Source organism: Leptinotarsa decemlineata, unplaced genomic scaffold (genome assembly GCF_025532065.1).
Source record: "Leptinotarsa decemlineata unplaced genomic scaffold, Ldec_3_MD MMD2_tig00026347_RagTag_RagTag, whole genome shotgun sequence".
NCBI lineage: Eukaryota > Metazoa > Arthropoda > Insecta > Coleoptera > Chrysomelidae > Leptinotarsa > Leptinotarsa decemlineata.
The window spans coordinates 1860028-1882439 of record NW_027412698.1 but is presented as its reverse complement, the minus strand read 5'-3'; the positions used below and the strand labels follow the sequence as shown (position 1 = coordinate 1882439).

At 33.8% G+C, this 22412-nt stretch overlaps 1 long non-coding RNA gene across 1 annotated transcript in view; it reads left to right on the top strand.

Moving 5' to 3' along the window:
- The window catches only part of LOC141486244 (uncharacterized), a 41594-nt gene that overhangs the window by 6396 nt on the left and 12786 nt on the right, over positions 1–22412 (top strand). The window contains exon 2 of the long non-coding RNA XR_012467722.1: positions 7157–7351. This is a non-coding gene — a long non-coding RNA (uncharacterized lncRNA). The remainder of the gene's footprint in view (positions 1–7156; positions 7352–22412) is intronic.

The following is a 22412-nucleotide window of genomic DNA, read 5'->3' as shown; positions in this document are numbered from 1 at the left end:
TTCAAAGAAAAAAATCCCAATTCAAACAATATTTGAAAGAATTATGGATTTTTCATTGAAAATTATTTTATTCGGGGTGGGGGTTGATTTTCTGCCCGACGAAATATTTTGACATAGGGTTCTTTTTAAGTACGCTTAAATGAATACATTCAAAGAAAAAAATCCCGATTTTAACAATATTTGAAAGAATTATGGATTTTTCGTTGAAAATTATTTTATTCGGAGTGGGGGTCGATTTTCTGCCCGACAAAATATTTTGACATAGGAGTCTTTTCGAGTTCGCTGAAATGGATACATTCAAAGAAAAAAATCCCAATCCAAATAATATTAGAAAGAATTATGGATTTTTCTTTGAAAATTATTTTATTCGGGGTGGGGGTTGATTTTCTGCCCGACAAAATATTTTGACATAGGGTTCTTTTTAAGTAAGCTAAAATGAATACATTCAAAGAAAAAAATCCTAATTCAAACAATATTTGAAAGAGTTATGGATTTTTCTTTGAAAATTATTTTATTCGGGGTGGGGGTTGATTTTCTGCCCGACGAAATATTTTGACATAGGGTTCTTTTTAAGTACGCTAAAATGAACACATTCAAAGAAAAAAATCCCGATTTTAACAATATTTGAAAGAATTATGGATTTTTCGTTGAAAATTATTTTATTCGGAGTGGGGGTCGATTTTCTGCCCGACAAAATATTTTGACATAGGAGTCTTTTCGAGTTCGCTGAAATGGATACATTCAAAGAAAAAAATCCCAATTCAAACAATATTTGAAAGAATTATGGATTTTTCGTTGAAAATTATTTTATTCGGGGTGGGGGTTGATTTTCTGCCCGACGAAATATTTTGTCATAGGGTTCTTTTTAAGTAAGCTAAAATGAATACATTCAAAGAAAAAAATCCTAATTCAAACAATATTTGAAAGAGTTATGGATTTTTCTTTGAAAATTGTTTTATTCGGGGTGGGGGTTGATTTTCTGCCCGACGAAATATTTTGACATAGGGTTCTTTTTAAGTACGCTAAAATGAACACATTCAAAGAAAAAAATCCCGATTTTAACAATATTTGAAAGAATTATGGATTTTTCGTTGAAAATTATTTTATTCGGGGTGGGGGTTGATTTTCTGCCCGACAAAATATTTTGACATAAGGTTCCTTTTAAGTACGCTAAAATGAATACATTCAAAGAAAAAAATAACAATTTAAACAATATTTGAAAGAGTTATGGATTTTTCTTTGAAAATTATTTTATTCGGGGTGGGGGTTGATTTTCTGCCCGACAAAATATTTTGACATAGGGTTCTTTTTAAGTACGCTAAAATGAATACATTCAATGAAAAAAATCCCAATTCAAACAATATTTGAAAGAGTTATGGATTTTTCTTTGAAAATTATTTTATTCGGGGTGGGGGTTGATTTTCTGCCCGACAAAATATTTTGACATAGGGTTCTTTTTAAGTACGCTAAAATGAATACATTCAATGAAAAAAATCCCAATTCAAACAATATTTGAAAGAATTATGGATTTTTCTTTGAAAATTATTTTATTCGGGGTGGGGGTTGATTTTCTGCCCGACGAAATATTTTGACATAGGGTTCTTTTTAAGTACGCTAAAATGAATACATTCAAAGAAAAAAATCCCGATTTTAACAATATTTGAAAGAATTATGGATTTTTCGTTGAAAATTATTTTATTCGGAGTGGGGGTCGATTTTCTGCCCGACAAAATATTTTGACATAGGGTTCTTTTTAAGTAAGCTAAAATGAATACATTCAAAGAAAAAAATCCTAATTCAAACAATATTTGAAAGAGTTATGGATTTTTCTTTGAAAATTATTTTATTCGGGGTGGGGGTTGATTTTCTGCCCGACGAAATATTTTGACATAGGGTTCTTTTTAAGTACGCTAAAATGAACACATTCAAAGAAAAAAATCCCGATTTTAACAATATTTGAAAGAATTATGGATTTTTCGTTGAAAATTATTTTATTCGGAGTGGGGGTCGATTTTCTGCCCGACAAAATATTTTGACATAGGAGTCTTTTCGAGTTCGCTGAAATGGATACATTCAAAGAAAAAAATCCCAATCCAAATAATATTAGAAAGAATTATGGATTTTTCTTTGAAAATTATTTTATTCGGGGTGGGGGTTGATTTTCTGCCCGACAAAATATTTTGACATAGGGTTCTTTTTAAGTAAGCTAAAATGAATACATTCAAAGAAAAAAATCCTAATTCAAACAATATTTGAAAGAGTTATGGATTTTTCTTTGAAAATTATTTTATTCGGGGTGGGGGTTGATTTTCTGCCCGACGAAATATTTTGACATAGGTTCTTTTTAAGTACGCTAAAATGAATACATTCAAAGAAAAAAATCCCGATTTTAACAATATTTGAAAGAATTATGGATTTTTCGTTGAAAATTATTTTATTCGGGGTGGGGGTTGATTTTCTGCCCGACAAAATATTTTGACATAGGAGTCTTTTCGAGTTCGCTGAAATGGATACATTCAAAGAAAAAAATCCCAATCCAAACAATATTTGAAAGAATTATGGATTTTTCTTTGAAAATTATTTTATTCGGGGTGGGGGTTGATTTTCTGCCCGACAAAATATTTTGACTTAGGGTTCTTTTTAAGTACGCTAAAATGAATACATTCAAAGAAAAAAATCCTAATTCAAACAATATTTGAAAGAGTTATGGATTTTTCTTTGAAAATTATTTTATTTGGAGTGGGGGTCGATTTTCTGCCCGACAAAATATTTTGACATAGGGTTCTTTTCAAGTACGCTGAAATAAATACATTCATAGAGAAAATTACAAATTCAAACAGTATTTCAAAGAGTTATGGATTTTTTTCAGAAAATTATTTTATTCGGGGTGGGGGTTGATTTTCTGCCCGACAAAATATTTTGACATAGGGGTCTTTTCAAGTACGCTGAAATGAATACATTCATAGAAAAAATTCCCAATTCAAACAGTATTTCAACGAGTTATATATTTTTTTTAGAAAATTATTTTATTCGGGGTGGGGGTTGATTTTCTGCCCGACAAAATATTTTGACATAGGAGTCTTTTCGAGTGCGTTGAAATGGATATATTGAAAGAAAAAAATTCCAATTCAAACAATATTTGAAAGAGTTATGGATTTTTCTTTGAAAATTATTTTATTCGGGGTGGGGGTTGATTTTCTGCCCGACAAAATATTTTGACATAGGGTTCTTTTTAAGTACGCTAAAATGAATACATTCAAAGAAAAAAATCCTAATTCAAACAATATTTGAAAGAGTTATGGATTTTTCTTTGAAAATTATTTTATTTGGAGTGGGGGTCGATTTTCTGCCCGACAAAATATTTTGACATAGGGTTCTTTTCAAGTACGCTGAAATAAATACATTCATAGAGAAAATTACAAATTCAAACAGTATTTCAAAGAGTTATGGATTTTTTTCAGAAAATTATTTTATTCGGGGTGGGGGTTGATTTTCTGCCCGACAAAATATTTTGACATAGGAGTCTTTTCGAGTGCGTTGAAATGGATATATTGAAAGAAAAAAATTCCAATTCAAACAATATTTGAAAGAGTTATGGATTTTTCTTTGAAAATTATTTTATTCGGGGTGGGGGTTGATTTTCTGCCCGACAAAATATTTTGACATAGGGTTCTTTTCAAGTACGCTAAAATGAATACATTCAAAGAAAAAAATCCCAATTCAAACAATATTTGAAAGAATTATGGATTTTTCTTTGAAAATTATTTTATTCGGAGTGGGGGTCGATTTTCTGCCCGACAAAATATTTTGACATAAGGTTCCTTTTAAGTACGCTTAAATGAATACATTCAAAGAAAAAAATAACAATTCAAACAATATTTGAAAGAGTTATGGATTTTTCTTTGAAAATTATTTTATTCGGGGTGGGGGTTGATTTTCTGCCCGACGAAATATTTTGACATAGGGTTCTTTTTAAGTACGCTAAAATGAATACATTCAAAGAAAAAAATCCTAATTCAAACAATATTTGAAAGAGTTATGGATTTTTCTTTGAAAATTATTTTATTCGGGGTGGGGGTTGATTTTCTGCCCGACAAAATATTTTGACATAGGGTTCTTTTTAAGTACGCTAAAATGAATACATTCAATGAAAAAAATCCCAATTCAAACAATATTTGAAAGAGTTATGGATTTTTCTTTGAAAATTATTTTATTCGGGGTGGGGGTTGATTTTCTGCCCGACAAAATATTTTGACATAGGGTTCTTTTTAAGTACGCTAAAATGAATACATTCAATGAAAAAAATCCCAATTCAAACAATATTTGAAAGAATTATGGATTTTTCTTTGAAAATTATTTTATTCGGGGTGGGGGTTGATTTTCTGCCCGACGAAATATTTTGACATAGGGTTCTTTTTAAGTACGCTAAAATGAATACATTCAAAGAAAAAAATCCCGATTTTAACAATATTTGAAAGAATTATGGATTTTTCGTTGAAAATTATTTTATTCGGAGTGGGGGTCGATTTTCTGCCCGACAAAATATTTTGACATAGGAGTCTTTTCGAGTTCGCTGAAATGGATACATTCAAAGAAAAAAATCCCAATCCAAATAATATTAGAAAGAATTATGGATTTTTCTTTGAAAATTATTTTATTCGGGGTGGGGGTTGATTTTCTGCCCGACAAAATATTTTGACATAGGGTTCTTTTTAAGTAAGCTAAAATGAATACATTCAAAGAAAAAAATCCTAATTCAAACAATATTTGAAAGAGTTATGGATTTTTCTTTGAAAATTATTTTATTTGGAGTGGGGGTCGATTTTCTGCCCGACAAAATATTTTGGCATAAGGGTCTTATTCTGTATGCTGAATTGGATGCATTTCCAAAAAAATCTCCATCCACGAAATATTTTAATAAGTTATGGATTTGATGAGTCATGGATTTTCTTTAAACTCATATGTATATATTCCAACAATTTTTAATGACTTGATATTCTCGACAATTTTTGATATGGAGGATTTATTGTTATACTTGTTTTCAATCGCATTCATTTCAGGTTGTTCAGTAAATTCATGGCTGGCCATTAATTTGTTCCGTATTTTGGGAGCCGCTGATTATCGGATCTCCCGCTTCGCATCGACAAATCCATGGCTAGAACTCGTGGCTGCTTTCACACTGATAGTTCAGTTAAAGTTAGCATTGTAACTAACATTACTGCAGTTTTGCCCTGTAAGGAGTGAATTTTGTTTACCTGTGACAATGTGGGTGCGCTAATTTGAAAACTGGTGAGTAAACTAGATCGATTTGATTATTTAATAGATTACAACCGCAATGCTTATGCTTATGAATTTCCAAGGATTCCAAATAAATGAGTTTTAAACCCTTTCTTGCATAGTGCAAAATTTTTTTTTTGTTCAGATTCGGGAACTTGTGGTTGCATCCCAAGGAATGGTTTGAAAACGTCGAATCATTTTTACCTATTCTGAAGGACCTTTCATAGTCAGCATACCGTTTTGAGAAATTTCGACCACATTGTCCCACACAAACACTATTACACTCCGGACACTTGAGCTTATAAATTAGATTTCTCCTACTTGTGCACTTTATCTTTGGCATTGAAAAGGAAATCAGATAACCTGGCGTGTGGTCTAAATGCCACTTCCACATTGTTTTTTCTAAATAAACCTGCAATTATCGCTGGTTTTTTTCAAAATATGTTACCCATTTCTTGATTTCTGGTTGCTTGATCTGGGGGTATATTAATCTGTAAGTGAATTTTCGGCTTTGTTCTATGAATAACTTATGGATTGTGTCTGCTTTCAAATCATCATTATGGCCTATCTGTATAATTATTTTAATTTCCCTAGCTACAGTGTTAGCTGACAAAGGTTGTGAGAATGCTCTGTGCAACATTGAATTGTAGGCAGCTAATTTATGACTGTCTGGATGGAAAGAAATACTTGGGATGGTAATGTCTGCTCTGTTGCCCAGAGCATTCTCACTACCTTTGTCTGCTCACAATCTAGCTAGGGAATTTAAAATGAATATACAGATGGGCCATAACAATGGTTTCAACGCAGACACAATCCAGAAGTTGTCAGAAAACAAAACCGTAAATTCACTTACAGATTAATATACCCCCAGATAAAGCAATCAGCAATCAAGAAGTGGAAATCTGGAGTTTATAAGCTCAAGTATCCAGAGTGTAATAGTGTTTATGTGAGACAATGTGGTCGAAATTTCTCAAAACAATATGTTGAACATGAAAGGTCCTTCAGACTAGGTAACAATAATTTGGCATTTTCAAACCATTCCTTGGGCTGCAGAAATTTTACACTATGCAAGGAAGGATTTGGAATCCTTGGAAATTCATAAGCATAAGCATTGCTGGTGCAACCTGTTAAATGATCAAATCACATTAGTTTACTCACCGGTTTTCAAATTAGCACATCCACATTGTCACTGGTAAACAAAATTCAGGTACTCAATTAAGTTTTTCCTGATTTAACCTCAACTATTGTATCACAGTTAATTCATCAATTTATGAATAAGCCGTCTGAGAATCTCACTTTTTGACTAAAGGACTATCTTCATCTTTCTACTGAAAGCAACCATCTATTGTCCGTGCATGAAAGAGGAGAAACTTTTAGATTGCAAGTGTCAGGGCCGCAATGCAAAATTGAATGAGGTCTTCTGTGGAGGTTATTCTGGAATCTTTTAGTTTTGTCTTAGTTCCAGAGTCTTTTTTTTTTCAGTCCCAAATACCTTTTGTTTTATTTCATGTATTTGGAATTTCACTGAGATGAATTTTCCAATAAGGTTGAGGTTTTTCATGCCTTATTCTCCTGAAAATTATTTTACTTATCGCAAATTGGACATCTGCATCATTGATAATTGAACCTCCAGTAATTAAATATTATACTGCTCTACTGCTCAGGATTGTCCAAAAAATTATTGATAATTATAGAATTTTTCTTGTTCTCTTGGGAGACTGTCGAATTTAGTATGTGATTAGCCAATTATTGAAAATTTGTGAGATCCTTCTGAATTCTACGATAAAATTATCTGTAGCGAATCCTGACTCATTGAATTAATAACTTCATTTTAGTTTTGAAAATACGGACCCTATTTACTGTTTTTTTTTCATTTCAGAGAATTCAGTTTTGCACGGAAAGTTGTGTTTGGGACAATGAGAAGTGCTAGCATTCCAGATGTGTCTGCTGAGGATATGGATTATGGATAAATTTGATTGGAAATACCTGGGAACACTCGTTGAATTCAGCTTGCGGCAGTCAGTTACATACCCATATGAATAGAGATTGTTTGGGGTACATTAACAAACAAACGGTAAAATTCCAACATTTTTCGTTCTGTAATTGTACAAAATGCTTTTTCATAACACCATTTTCTAACACAATAATTCAAAGGGAGATTACGAAACAATAATTATTTCTTAGCAACAGTTCCTTGGACTAGTAAAAAATTTTCGAGTTCAGATTAGAATTCTGCATATGAATCATTCTACTGTATATAAAATCACATATAATTAAAAATGGACCATCATCTCTTTGTTTTAACTCGAAATAAAATTGAGTAATTTCTCTGTTTTAAGATGTTTGGTTGTTTCCATGTGTTTGAACTTCATGAGTGTTACTTGCTTCAGATTTTATAATGTATCAAGAAAAACAATATCTTTGCTGGTTTCATATTCATAACCTCTCCTTTCATAAGTACTACTTTCAATTGTAATTAAATTATATCTCATTGTACTATGGAGTTCCTGAAGAAGAGCCAATAAAGTTCAGAAAACATGAACAGAATAAAGTTTCGAAATCTTGAACAGAAAAAAGAGTTTTCATATTTTTTGTTTCTCGACTTCAATATCTGCTTCAATCTTACCCTGTTTCTTAACTTAGCCAGTCAAGCTAACCTCTCCACATCTCCTGTTATTATATAATATAAAAATATAGTCTTTTAATATTAAATTTCACGAAAAGGATTTGAAGCTTTATATCTTCTATTAATCACCTGCGAGCGCTTTCGACAGCTGGTCGTACTGTCATCTTCTAGGCACTCCTCAAACTGAACTTGTCATCCTGTTGTCTGCCTCTTTATACAGTCAGAACGTCTCAACTCAGGTATTTCACGTACTTTAGGTAAATTTGCCTGTATTTGTACTGCATCAGGTACTATTCTTTGTGTTAGATCTTCTCTAGGAATGTGTATGGTTTTGTTTAATGTTTTGAATGTGAGGTCTTGTTGTGTTTTGATTTGTACTTGTTCCTCAATAAGTGATTTATGACTGTTGAATTTATGGATGTTCAGTCATAAATCACTTATTAAGGAACAAGTACAAATCAAAACACAACAGTTTGAGGAGTGCCTAGAAGATGACAGTACGACAAGCTGTCGAAAGTGCTCGCAGGTGATTAATAGAAGATATAAAGCTTCGAATTCTTTTTGTGAAATTCAATATTAAAATACTGAAAATAAAGGAAAATTTGTTGCATCATTAAAAAAAAATATATAGTTGTATAAAAAAAGGGTACTTACTAATGTGAGAATTGAATGTCATGTTCAAGACTACAGACTAACAGAAAAAAAATGAATTTCAGTTGACAGTGACAAAAACAATAGAAGTTCTTATTTCAATCAAAGCGTAAAATTTTGTTGGGGTATTCTAGTAACACATTGTGTTGTTTTCGCTGGATAGTTTAACATAATATATTCTGCAAACATTTCCATTCTGATTGAATTCTACCTATTTGGTGCTCTATATAATAACTATTTGAACCATATGATCATGTTCCGAAAACCTGAAATTTGTAATAAGTGAAGATTGGTCTACTCTGTCAAATGTTAGGAGGTGATACGAGGTCAAAAAATTATGTATTTATTCTTCAATTTCTATTTTGTTTCCTTCAAAATCGTTTCCCCTGATATAATACAATTGTGTCATCATTGTTTCCAATCCTTGAAGCAGTTCTGATATATGCACTTTTTGGTATGTACTCGAGTTCTCTCAGAGATTCTGTTTTTACCGCCTTTTTTTGGCGGACCGCACATAAAATAACACTTATTGATAATTTACAAAACTTTATAATAAACATTAGAAAAAAAATATATAAAAAAGTAAAGATTTTACATACAATTTTTAATGCAAAATAAAAACAAACACTGTTTCTTCGATACAAACTGATAAATATCAACCGGAATTAATGAGGTAGGTTCACGTACGCAGCTTTGTAATCGTGCATCACTCAGTCTTGATCGTTGGTCATTTTGATTAATTTCATGTTTGAAAATAGTTCAAGAGTTGAGTGGATGAAGGAGGTAAGTAACAAAATGTTGAAATGGAGAAAAAATCAATTTGAATTTTCAAAAACCGTTTTTGTTTGTACTCGTTTAATGATTTTATCTTTTTGTTGAAACTGCCTGTTATTGGGCTATGATGAAACATTTTCTTCAACATTGGTAAAAATTTAGTAACATTTACAAAAAAAAAAAATTTGGAAAAAAAGTGCAGTTACTTACTTACCTCTTTTATCCATTAAGTATTTTTACACGAAACCGATCAGCTCTAATTGGAAAAGGGGGTATTCATACTAAAAGTTTTTTAGATTGACTTTATTAAAAGATTGGAAAAATTAAATAGGTAGGTGAATGTCTTTAACTCTAACTGTACTAACTTAAAACTATTGACTAACAATATGCCATATCCTGTGGCAGAGAATTAAAAAATGTAATCGCACTGTATACAGTACTTCTTTCATATAGAGATTTTTTATGTATCGGATATAAAAAATCATTCCTAAATCTTGTTCCATACTTATGTGTTTTATGATGCTTTTCAAAGTAGCTTGGTTGATTTACTAAAAATTTCAATGACTCAAAAATGTATATCGCTGGAACTGTTGATAATTTGTTCATTTTGAAAATTCCTCTACATGAGTCTTTGACCTTCATACCAAAAAGTATTCTGATTACCCTTTTTTTGACAGAGAAATACTCTGTTCAGCTCATGACTGGAGCCCCAAATAATAATACCAAACTTGCAGAGTAAAAATTAGCGTAGTAGACAGTCATCGGAACATCACTCAAGGTTTTTTTTTTTGAGAATTCTCATAGCATATGTAGTTGAAGAGAGTTTTCTGCAGAGATTGTCAATTTGATTTACCCAACTTAAGGTGTCATCGGTAAATATACCCAAAAACTTCACAGAGGTGTTGCAGGTCACTCTAAAATCATTGAAACTGACGATCAACTTCTCAAAACCGCTCACTTTACTGATATTATTTTGTGTTGACAAAATTTTGAGAGCTGAATTTGCAAAATGGTTGTTAATATTATTAGCCATTTCTCCTGGTTTTTCAGTATCTATCTGATTACAATGCAGTGAACCCGTTTCTTCTTTAATTATCTTCCACATCATTTTGGTTTTGTTGTCTGATTGTGCAATTCTCTTCCTATAGTAATCTTTCTTGGCGTTTTCTAGTAGATTATTATAGTTGATCTTTAGTTCCTTGTAAATTTCTTTGTACTGATGATCAATGTGCGATATTGATTGATAGAAAACTAGTTTGTTTTTCATATGACTAATCTCTGGTGACATGAAATATTTACTTTTAGTCAACTTCTTTTTCTTACATGATTTGGGAAAATAGAGATTGAAATAGAAGTTGAAAGTATTACTGAAGGATGAGAATGCTTCATTTAGGTTTTCTGCATTGTAAAGATTTGACCAATCCTCGGAAACTAATTTTTTACGAAATTCCAGAATTGATTCCAGATCATAGTATCGTTTCTGAATTCTGGAAGGGAGGTGAGTTTGATTCATTATATAACAGAGCAAGAGCTGCCCAGAATGATCAGAAATACCGGTTTGTATGACTATTCCTTTTTCAAATCCATCAAAATTTGTAATAATATTATCTAAGCATGAACTAGTTCCGAAATAGTTATAGTAGCATTGTAGCTGGCCAGCAGATCTCTGAAATCTCTGCAAGCCTTCGTTTTTTGACATAAAAGATCCACATTGAAATCACCTGCAATAAAATATACACAGTGTTTTTCATATAAAATGTCCATTATATGTTGAAATTTAGATAAAAAAAAATTTATATCACCTAATAGTGATCTATATACACAGACTATGATAAATTTGGTGCCGCCTGCTATTTTGCAAGCTGCGCTGGAGCATTCAAAAGTAAAATCCTCTGAGAGGGCATTAATTTCACCAATGGGACTACCGGAGATCCTCTTCATCACATAAATTGCTGAACCTCCATGTTTGCGTTCCTCTCTGCAATGGCTCGATATAAGATTGAAATCATCAATAGTATAGTGTTTTAGTTTCTCCCATGTTTGCCAGTGCTCTGTTATGCATATAATGGGGCAATTAAGATTTTCCATGACTTTTTGGAGCATATTCACACTGTTTCCTAAAGACTGTACGTTGTGGTGCATTGGGAAATTTTTCATATCATTTGGATCTTGTTTATTTGATTCTTTTCTAAAAAAGATTCTGCTTGGTTTGTGTTATTTGTTCGAGTTTCCACATTTTCAAGGAGATCTGCCTCTCCTAAAATCGAAGCTTTCAAATCCAATATTTTTTGGCCAGAAATTTGGATCATATAATTCCTCTTTCAAGCCTGGTGCTGCCAGGATTGGTTATTCCTTCTTACATTAAGTGTGTGTAGTTTTTTTGACTTCCACTTCATTTCCAGAATCCTGATTTTTGAAAATATGTGTTTCAATATATTCCTTGACATTTTCTTCCATTATGTTATCAGGAACTTTTGTAACAAATTTTTTCTGTTCATCATTTACACCTTTAACACTTTCGCTGCGGAATTTTTAAAGCTTGCTGAACCTAGGTGCTAATTTTTTTTTCAATGTTTTTCTTTTATGTTCTTGTTGTAAATGTAAATTCACTATTTAGATCGACATATATCTAGCGCTTGTGAACTTCTCAAGCATGGCACGGATCCGTGTCATGAGCATATAGCAAAATTTTTCTTGCTTTTTGCTGACCGACACGGATCCGTGTCGGCCTTCTATTGTTTTTCCTTCTTGTAGGCGGTAAAAATGCAATCTACATTCCCATAAAAAAAATCAACGAATTATTGTAGAACACAAATATATTGAACATAAAAACGTCAAACATAAAATACATTCATAAAAAATGCAAAGTAAACATGAAAAATATTTTTTCCCAAAATAAAAAGCATTATTTGACAAGTATATTACAAAACATTTTCCTGGACACAAGCCAGGCGCATCAGGACATTTCTCGCAGTGATATATAGTGCTTTTCCTAATCCTATTTTGCGAGCATACCCTACACTTCTTTCTCTTGGTTTCATTTTTAGTAGAAACTTCAGGAATTTTTTTTGGGTGATGAGAAACAAATGTTGTGTTTTTGAAATCCGGAGTGGCTTTTGTCTTCATTTTCAATAGCTCTTCTATAACCGCCAGCCTGAAATCATACAATGACATTTTTTGCTGTGAAGAATATTTTCCATGCAAATAATATCCATTCAATAGCATTAGCTGAATAATATGTAGAGCTAATTTCCTGTACCACCGAAGCGTCTTTCTTTCACATGGGTAATACGAGGACATTTGATCCTGTCTATCCACACCCCCCATGAACCTGTTATATTCAAGAACAGGCAAAGGCTTTAGTCGTGCTCTATTTCTTTTATCTGTATGTTCAATCATTTCATTTTCAAACTCTGTTGATATGTAAAGAACATCCCTCCTGTCTTTCCACTTTCCCACCAATATTTTCTTTGAATATTTGGATATAGTCTCGCCTTTTCCCAGTTTTGCTTTAACAACTTCCTTTGGATTATTTTTTCGATCGGCACGAAGTGTCCCAGTACAATAAGTCTGTTTTTGTAGTAAAGTTTCTGCTAAGTCACAACTGTTGTAAAAGTTGTCCAAGAAAAGGGAATGGCCACAATTCAGTTTACCTTCCATCAGATGCAACACAACATTTGCCGCATGTCCCTTTCCTCCTTTACTATCTAAAACACCAGTGTACACAGCTATAATTAAAATGATGCCATTTGGTTCCGAAAGCATATAGAGCTTGATTCCATATTTATGTCACTTGTTTTTTATGTATTGCCTGAATAACAAGCGACCCCTCCATAAAACCATGGACTCATCAAGCGAAAGTTGTTTTCCTGGATAGTAAATTGTGGCCATTTTTTTATTGAAAAAATTTATAATGGGTGATACTTTATATAAGCGATCGTTTGTAGTTTCGCCCTCGGTAAGATTTTTTGAGAAATGCAAACATCGCAGAATTAGGAGGAACCTATCACGGCTCATATGACTCGAAAAACATTTAAAATTAAACAGTGGATGCACTTTCCAGTAGTCTTGAATTTTTTTTAATTTTATCGTGCCTGTGTGCAATACCAGACCCAAAAATGAAAGTAATTCTTCCGTCGATAATGGTTTCCATCAAACAATTCTGGATTTTTCAGATATACCTGGCTGACAAAATACTTCTTCGGCATAAATATTGGTTTGTTCCACTATCAGGTTTAGGAAATCGTCGTCAAGCAAGAAACGAAAATAATCAATTGGTTTGTCACCCGGTAAGGGGACCAGAAGCTCATTTCTTTTCGTAAATGGAAAGTTCCACATCCCATTAGAATTTTCATCCCATAAAAAAGAAATATTATCAGCGTGAGCCACTGCATTATTCAATTCTTGGTTATTGTTCACGTTATTTCTCGTCAAATTTATCAAAGGTACATCATCTTCTGAAATCAAATTAATTGCCTTCAGAGTTCGACTACAAAAAAACATAATAAATACACTTACCCGAGTCGGATGAGCTAAAACTCTCATCGTCATTGTTGTCGTTAGGAATGAAATCCGACGCGTTGTCAGAATCAAAGTCACTGAAAGATTCATACAATGCTGCCTGAAGCTCATCTTCAGTCAATTTACGAGGGTTTTTAACAGTCAATTTTCTTTTTTCAGGCTCCGAGGGCCCTGCCTCACTATCCGCCATTTTGTTCTGATATCAGTTGTTAGAAAAATTCTATACGGAAACGGCGCAAAAAATACGAATTTCCTATGCATTGGCTATATGCTAACAAACTTACTACTGCTTTCAACCGGTGCTCGCGATACACTGCCAAGATGACTTCACAAACACAGACGACACGGATCCGTGTCACGAGCACGTGACTACAGGTGGGAGGTGACACGGATCCGGGTCATTAGCATTGAAAGTGTTAAAATTGATGTCCCAATCGCTTCTTCCATAATTGATCTTCCTGCGATTACTTTTCCTGATGACCTGTTGAAAACGTTCAGTGTCACATTAATTTCCTTCCTAAAGGTTAATTATAATAATAATAATAATAATAATAGAATTTATTCATCAATCAAAGGTTATACAAGGCATTATACATACACATACATAACACTTATCAGACTAGTTAAGAAAGAAAAGAAGGTAATCTACAAATAAGTTGTTAATCGCAAACAAACCAGAAAAATTGTACATACAATAGTCAGTCTTACAATTATGAGATATCACGAATTATAAAAGTCTTCAATATTATAAAATACTTTTTCAAGAAGAAAGTTTTTCAATTGCGATGAGACTCTGGGTTCGATGAGTTTGATATAGACGTGTAACCACTATTGATTTATTTATCAATCAGAACATACATTAAAATATATACAAGTGTTAGATAGCTGCGATACAACATTAATTTCGCAATCGCCATCGTCAAATTCACAGTCAATAAACACACTGCCTTGTCGGCTGACCATGCCAGACTGACTGTCCAAAACAATTCGTCTCTTAACTCCGCGCGCCCCTCCACCGACACTTCACTAACAACCCGTTGGCGGTAAAACTGAATCACTACATCACCCCCTACTTAAATTAGGTGTACAAGTAACGGCAATTTAAGTACTGGAAGTAGACACAACCTTCTACAAAGCTCCCTTACTCAATTCTCTAAGGTAGCCAAAATGATAATGAAAAAATAAACACTGACAACTAAATAAAATAGATCTTCTAATTCCTCAACGATAACCACAGTTACTGTAATTTATTAATCTCATTATAGGGTTTCAAATTAATAACATTTTGATTAGAGAGTTCCCTCCCCTGGACATCACCAATGATGTATGAATTTGGGCCTGCCTGCCGGACAACCACAAACGGTCCTTCGAATAGCCATACAAACTTTTTGATAACATGATCGTTTACTGAGGACTGTGGGTGCGACCGAACAAGAACCCTATCGCCGACCTTGAAGGAAACAGGTTGAACTTTAGCGTTATGTATATCTGCCCGTTTTTGTGCTTTTGATCGTAACCGTTTAGAGGCCAATACCCAAGCGTGTTCCAAACCCATTGAAGTTTTATCGACCGAAGGAAATTGCACGATTTTCTCAAACGGGTTAGTAGACTCCTTACCGAACTGAAGAAACAGAGCCGTATATCCTGTGCTATCGTTAATAACGTTGTTCAAGCATGTTTCTACCCACGGAAGCAACATGGCCCACATTGTATGTTTCTCAGCGCAATTTCTCGGTTGTATCTTTCCGTCATATTCCCCTGTGGATAATAGACAGAAATCAACTTATGCCGGATTCCAACCTCCTTTAACTTTTTTCCCCACAGCTTGGAAGTAAACTGCGTTCCATTATCGCTCAAAAAACACTGTGGTTTTTGAACTTCTCCAATGTAATTATTCAAAATTTTATTCAAAATGGTTCTAGAAGACGCCCTTTTTAGCGCGTATAACTTGATATATTTACTGAAGGCATCTACTAATACTAGCAAATGTTGTACCCCGCCACGACTCGGTGGAAGAGGCCCCATCAAATCGATACATACTAAGTCGCCTGGTTTTTCTACTATAACAGCATGTCCCGGCAACCACCTGTCGAACATGCTTTTGCATTTTTGGCCAGTAAAAATAATTTCTTAGGCTACTATAAGTTTTCGCATTCCCAAAGTGGCCTATACTCTTGTGTTGTTGTATAATTAAATCTACTATCTGAGCCCGAGGAACACATAACTGAAACCCACTGTATCCTAGACTTCCCTTTCGAAACAATAGTCCTTCATGCATTAAATACCATTTATAAATCTTCTGTTCCTTCACTCCGAGAGCCCTTTTATCGCACTTTGCCTTTTCTAATATTTCAATCTTATTTCTGATCCATTCTTCCCGCATTTGGCCCTCGCGCAAATTAACAAAATGTTTTTCAATCCTAGAATAATCGGTATTCAAACGAGCAAAGAAAATATGTACATGGCCTCCGTCATTGATCGGTTCTTCTAATAAACATTTCTCTACAGGGTTCCGAGATAATATATCCGCTGTAAGGTTATCCACTCCCTTACAATGACGAATTTCAAAGTCGAATTCCTGAATGAATAGAATCCACCTAGTTAAGCGTGCGCTACGGAATTGACTTGTTAACAAAAACTCCAATGATTTGTGATCACTTATTATTACTAGTGACCTTCCCAAAACTAATTGACGCCACTGTTTCAAACAACAAATTACCCCCCAAAGTTCTTTTTCGGTGACCGTATAGTTGATTTGGTGGGATTTCAAAGTTTTACTAAGGTAGGCGATCACACCTTTGTCACCCCCTTCGTATATCTGATAAAGACAGCCCCCTATCGCAAAGTTCGAGCTATCGCATTCGATATAAAACTTCCCTTCAGGTCTCGGGTGTACCATCATCGATACTTCTAAAAATGCTTGTTTGATATTTTCAAAAGCACCTTGTTTATCTTCTCCCCAGCTCCAATGAACCCCTTTTTTCAGTAGTGACAATAATGGCACTGTTAATTCAGAATAATTTTTACAGAAGCGGCTGTTGTAATTTACAAGCCCTAAAAACCCACGAAAACTTTTAACATTTTTAGGAACGGGAAAATCTTGAATTGCCTTAATTCTTTGCTGATCCATTCTAACCTCTTCTGAAGTAATAATATGCCCAAGGAAATTTACTTCACTATTAAAAAACAACGATTTTCGAAGTTTAACCGTCAACCCCCCAGCAGATAGCCTCTGAAAGATATTGTCTAAATGCAAAAAATGTTGCTCAATATCCTTAGAAAAAATTATTAAATCATCTACGTATATAAACGCATAATCAACTTCTCCCAGTACCATATTTACACCCCTAATTAACGAAGCCATCGACGTTGACAGTCCAAATGGTACCCTTTTAAATATATACGATGTACCCTCAAAAACAAATCCCACATATTTTTGATTTTCCTTTTTGATTGGCAATTGCCAATATGAAGCAGTTAAATCCATTACACTAAATATTTGCCCTCGTTTAAAACTGAGCAATAACTCCTGTGGATTTAGTGGTACAACGAAGTCCTTTTCTATGCGCTTATTTAAATAACGAGCATCTAAACATATGCGCACGGATTTGTCTTTTTTAAGAACTGTAACTAAAGGTGAAATAAATTCGGTTTTTCCAGCTTCAATAACCCCTAGATTGATCATTTCCTGAATTTGTTGCCGAACCTCTTCCCTATAAACAAAAGGTATGGGATATGATGGACCACAGAAAGGACTATCATCCTTCAGCTCAATTTCATGTTCATAACCCCTCATTAATCCCGGCCTTTCTGAAAAAAGATTATCATACTTCTTCAGAAGTTGGAACAATTTATTTTTGACCTTCTCTCCCAAATTAGCATTATCTACTATTGCCTGATAATCGCTATCACTATAGTGGTGTTTTTCACCCTGGGTGGATGTTCTTTCTAACCGATTAACTTGCAGAGGTCGTTCATTATTCAACAAAAGTGAAAATATTTCATTATCTTTGCAATAAAAGTTAACCTGATATTTTTCGTTTTGGCACGAAAAATGCATTGCCCTTTTGTCAAAATGGAGCTCTACTTTGTAGTTTCTCATCCAATCTACTCCTAAAATAATATTTTTATTTAACCCTGGTACGATTAAGCATTTTGCTTCGCAACTTCGCTTTCCTACCAATAATGTCAATAAAACCTGCTTTTTTATCTTAACTGGTTTAGCACATACGGCCATAATAATAGAAGTATTTGTTACTGGTAATATCGGAATATTTTCTAAACCTTTTTCAATATGATTGAAAAATTCCTCTGATATCGCTGATATCTCGCTGCCACTGTCCAGCAGTGCTTCGCTTTTAAAATCCCCTAGAATAACCTGAATTATAGGTGATCTAACTTCCCTAACTTCCTTTACTTCGTTTTCCCCCTCTGACTCACTTAATAAATAATCCGATGGTTCTTCATCAAAAGCTGTAATCAAACGAACATTTTCTGTTGTACCCGAATTACCAGAATTTTGAAAATTACTTCTAGTAATTTCTCCTCGACGACCTTCATTTTGATATTAACCCTTTCGTTCCTACGACGCTGATCTTTCCTATCGTACCCTTTTTGGTCATGTCTTGTATTACTTCTCTGTCCCCCCCAATCATTACAGTAAGTTTCATCAACTTTTCTGAGATATTCTTCAACTGCCTCTACCGTTTTCAGCCCCTGCGTAATTATCCCCCGGTAAATTTCTATAGAAAAATGTTTGCCCAACATTTCGACCAGTCTATGTTTCTCTACTGTTTCCGATAAATAATTCGCTTGCGTTACTAGGTTTATAAAATAATCTGACCTACTTTCCCCTCTTTTTTCCCTCTCGAATTTTCCATAATTTAACTCCATAAAAAGATCCCTCTGTCTATCTACCCCCCAGAATCTTTCTCTAAAAGCCCTTTCGAAACCTTCAAAATCAGCGAAGGACTCCTCCCTAATCGCTGCCCAGTCCGCCGCGGAACCTCGTAAATTATTTAATGCAAGACTCAGTTTGTTTCCGGCAGGTACACCCGCATCGCGAAACATATTTTTCAATTTCTTTAAAAAAGTCATAGGATGAACTTTTCCATTTGGATAAAATGTTAATGTTGTCCCCCCTAATTCTCTCCAATTCAAAATAAAAGAATGATTTTGTTGATTTAAGTCTTGGTGATTTTGAACTGCGACAACAGGTGTCAACTGATTCCCCTGCCATTGATTTACTATCTGATTTCTATTAACTTGTAAAGTTAAATTTTCAACAGTTTGCCTCAGTTGTGACATATCCTGAGCCAATTGGCGAAAAACATCGTTAAAATTATTTTTTTCAATATTTTCATCGGACTGCACCGTCTCAAATAAATCGGTCCCGTCCATGTCTGAACAACTCAAATTGTTTTTACTTATTTCCGCCCTACTTCCAGTATTCTTTTTTCCTTTGGGCATTTTACAACAATAATGTGCCCGCCGTTTTTTCTTAACTAAGTACTAACAATATTTATATATCCCCATGCACATAAATAGAAAAAGTTCAAATATTAATTTCAATAGTTCATGAAATCTTCAAATAAGTTTATACATACGCAGATAACATTTAACAATCTCACCGGTCTCCACGTCCTATTTGTTTCTCGGTACTGCGTCAGTGCTTCCTCGAAATCCTATGCTCTCCCCTCTCCGCTCTCTGTTTCAGTTCGCCGAATTCGTAAGATCGCCGCCACTTGTGTATATTATTTCAATTTATCTATCGTGTGACACGCTATACTTTGCCGCTGTTGGGTGCTAATTTATGCGATGAGACTCTGGGTTCGATGAGTTTGATATAGACGTGTAACCACTATTGATTTATTTATCAATCAGAACATACATTAAAATATATACAAGTGTTAGATAGCTGCGATACAACATTAATTTCGCAATCGCTATCGTCAAATTCACAGTCAATAAACACACTGCCTTGTCGGCTGACCATGCCAGACTGACTGTCCAAAACAATTCGTCTCTTAACTCCGCGCGCCCCTCCACCGACACTTCACTAACAACCCGTTGGCGGTAAAACTGAATCACTACACAATTTATTTTTGAATAGAATGTCATTCAGATTCACATCTATCAAATCTCTTATTTTATTGAAACACTTGATACCAATATGCTTTGGTGAATTTTCACAGACTGATAACCTTGAATAGGGTTGTCGAAGTTTTTCTTTATTCCTAGTATTATACATATGAGTGTCTTCATTCCTCATTAGTTCTTTTTGGTTACGTTTTATGTACATAATCAGTTCAAGAATATATAAACATGGAAGGGTTAGTATTTGGAGATTCTTGAATAAAGATTTACATGTTGTGGTTGGATGAGCATGACAAATCGTTCTTATTATCCTTTTTTGAGATACAAATGCCCTTTCAAAGTGACAAGACGACCCCCAGAAGATCACACCATATTGTAGAGTAGACTGTACCATCCCAAAATAACATAGTCTCAAGATGTCTGCTGATACAGTATCTCGCAGATTTTTTATTATATAGCATGTAGTGCTTAGTTTCGAACATACAGTATTTATGTGTGCTTCCCATGTTAGCTTACTATCCAAAGTAACACCTAAAAACTTGATGGTTTCCATGGATTGTATAGATTTACCAGATAAGGTTAAGTATAGGTCATAATTCATGTTTTTTGGCAAGAACCGGACATAATTGATTTTTTTTTAATTCAGGCTAAGGCCATTCTCAAAGCTATACCTTTCTATTTCATTAGATGCCTTGTTACTTAAATTTGTTAATTGATCAATGTATTGTGTGACATCAGAATATTAGTGTCATCGGCATATAATATCATTTGATTTGCGAATTTACAGGTGTCTTCAATGTCACTCAGAATCACTCAGAAAAGCTACAAACAATAGTGGTCCCAGGATTGAACCCTGTGGAACCCCTGAATTTATTACTCTTGAATCTGACTTCACACCATTCACAACTGTCGTCTGGGTTCTGTTTGTTAAGTATGATGTTACCCATTGAAGCGGAACACCCCTGACTCCTAACCCTTCCAATTTCATGATTAACAAATGATGATCAATGGTATCGAAAGCCCGACTGAAGTCATAGAACAGTCCTAGAACATTATTTCTGTCATTCATTGCACTGTAGATAAACTCTAGGCAATCAGAAATTGCCGAGCTGGTTGATTTGTGCTTACGGAAACCATTCTGATTTGCTGGGATGAGCTCAAAATATTCCAAGTACTTGGTCAATCTATCACAATAGGATGCTTCGAATAGTTTAGCGATTTGACTTTGTATGCATATAGCCCTATAGTTATGTATGTCACAAGCAGAGCCCTTATTTTTAAATACAGGTATACATTTTGATTCCTTAACATCTGGAAATGTTCCAGATGTGAAAGATTCATTTATTAAATATATGATGTCTGCTACAAGAGTACAGACAGATTTGAGAATTTTCCCATTTATGTCATCTATGCCAGCAGACTGTTTAGCTGTTGTCTTATTTATAATGGATGTTACTTCTATGGGTGTCACTGGTGTTAGAAAAAAACTTTTGTGGAATCTGTTGATTTTTTTATCACCATTATTGGGTTTGTTGAAATTGTGAGAAGAGTCTGAAAAAGTCATTGATAAAGTTACTTTTTATCATTGGGTTTGTTGAAATTGTGAGAAGAGTCTGAAAAAGTCATTGATAAAGTTACTTTTTATCATTGGATCAGTAATTGTCTGTTCTTGATTATCAACAATATTGACCTTATTTATCTGCTTGGTACAATTTTCCTCTTTAATAATTTTCCAGCTCTCTCTCATGATATTAGGTGAATTAAAATGTCTGTCATCATTTTTTTGTTTTTTGAAATGTTTTACTCGGCATTTATACTCTTTTTTAAACTGTTTATATGCTGCAATGTAGTTCTTGTCTTGTGTTTGTTTTTTTACCCTTTCCATTTCACAAAGTTGAGAGCATGCATTTCCTTGATTTCAGGGGAATACCATTTTTTTGTGTTATTTTTGAATTTAGTTTTAGTTACGGGAAATGAAATGTTATAGTAGTAAATAAATGTTTTATAGAATATGGAAAACTTATCTTGAAAAGTATTAGCTGAGTATATTTCATTCCAGTCTTCAGTGGATATATGTTGTTGAAATGTGCTAATAGAGTCATTGAATATTCTTTTATAGATAGACTCTGTTTTGATTTCCTCATTCACTGCAATATTAAGAGTACAAAGCTGATATGTATGATCGGATAAAAAAGAGTGTAACACCCGTACATGACTTATTTCTGTATTCGAGAAGATATTGTCAATGCAAGTTGCAGAATGGCTAGTTATCCTTGTAGGCTCATTGATGTAATATTTTATGTTATACTCTTGTAGCAGATTCATCAATAACATTTTATTCACACTGTATTCGAGAAAGTTAATATTTATGTCACCACAGATAATAAAAGTATCCTTTTTGTTATATATTTCATAAAGTAGTTGTTCTATCTTGGTAATGAAGGTACCAAATTCACTATCTGGAGTT